We start from the raw sequence: 1,635 nt of genomic DNA, 5'->3' as shown, positions 1-1,635 counted from the left end.
CATATTAAAAACCATTTATACATCAAAATATACTATTTACTAAAAAAGAGTATATTACAATATATAATAAAAATAATTTAATTTTCGTTTTTAAATAATGTTAAATTATACGCAACAAATAAAAACTAATGTTAATTAAATTGTAAATAAATTAATATTGGAAGAAGATAGTTGACTGTAGAAAGATAGTCCGGGTGGTGGTCAATAATGCTATCAAAATAGTAAATAAAAACTATTTATTGTTAATCAATGTTGCCCTCCACTTTGCAGGGCTGTTAGATTAAAACAAAGATGACAGCCCTAATGAAAGATATACAATATGTCTTATTAAAAACAACACATTGATTTATTTTGTAATTTATTAGAAATAATTAATTTTCCAATTAAAAAAAAGGGAATTGGAAGAAGATAGTTTACCATATGAAATAGATGTAGGAAGATTGTCTGGGCGGTGGTCAATCAAGGTATCGAAATAGTAAAAAAAAAACTATTTATTGTTAATCAATGTTGCGCCCCACATTGCAGGGCTTCGTCAGGGCTGTCAGATTAAAACAAAAATGACAGCCCTAATGAAGGATATACAATATGTCTTATCAAAAACAACACATTGATTTATTTTGTAATTTATTAGAAATAATTAATTTTCCAATTAAAAAAAAAAAGTATTGGACGAAGATAGTTTACCATATGAAGTAGATTGTAGGAAGATTGTCTGGGCGGTGGTCAATAAAGGTATCGAAATAGTAAAAAAAAACTATTTATTGTTAACCAACGTTCCGCCCACTTTGCAGGGCTTCGTCAGGGCTGTCAGATTAAAACAAAAATGACAACTAATTAAAAAATAACTTCAGTTGTCATTTTGTTTCAATCTGACTGCCTTGACGAAGTCCTGCAATTGAGGCAAAATGTAGGTTAACTATTTATTAGAAAACTATTTATCTTCTACAATTTTGATGCCTTTATTGACCGCCACCTTCACTATATTCCTACAAAGTAAATAAATTAAGCTGAGTAATTAAGTGATAACAGAGTCCTGACCTGCTGAAGGTAGGTTTTATTATCAGTATTCTGATATGATGTGGTTAGTAGAAAAGAGGAAAAATAAATTAAAGGATAGCTTTCGTATTGAGATTGTGTGGCCAAGCATTTATAATATGGCTTTTCACTTACAAAGAAAGGCCATTTTATAAAATTTAATTGTTATGATATTAACTTAATATTTGTTTTTGTATTTTGAAGATAACATGGCCAGGGCAATTAATTTTCAAAAGAAAGACATTTTAAATGAATTGTGATTAGTCAATGATTGGTGTATGTTCAAAAATATTGGTATTAAGTGAGGAGGCAATATGGTAATAATTTTTTTTTTAAATTTATTTATAGATATCTACAACTGTAGATGTAGATGTAGGGCCAAAAAATCAGTATGTAAGTGGAGGAAATAATGCAATTGTTATAAAAATAATTAAAAGGAGCTGTTTGTAGGTATCCTTGAAAATGACCTGAGTGTTCGAAATGTTGGAAGGTTTTAAAAAGAATAAAGTTGAGAAAAAAGGATCAAATTTGTTTTTAAATAAACTAAACCACTCTCAAACAAGAATATATTTATAAAAATCAATTTTATATTTTAGTTCT

This window comes from Halyomorpha halys, unplaced genomic scaffold (assembly GCF_000696795.3).
Source record: "Halyomorpha halys isolate HHAL.00 unplaced genomic scaffold, Hhal_1.1 Scaffold857.1, whole genome shotgun sequence".
NCBI classification, from domain to species: Eukaryota; Metazoa; Arthropoda; class Insecta; order Hemiptera; family Pentatomidae; genus Halyomorpha; species Halyomorpha halys.
The sequence above is the reverse complement of the archived record's forward strand: the minus strand, read 5'-3'. Positions refer to the sequence as shown.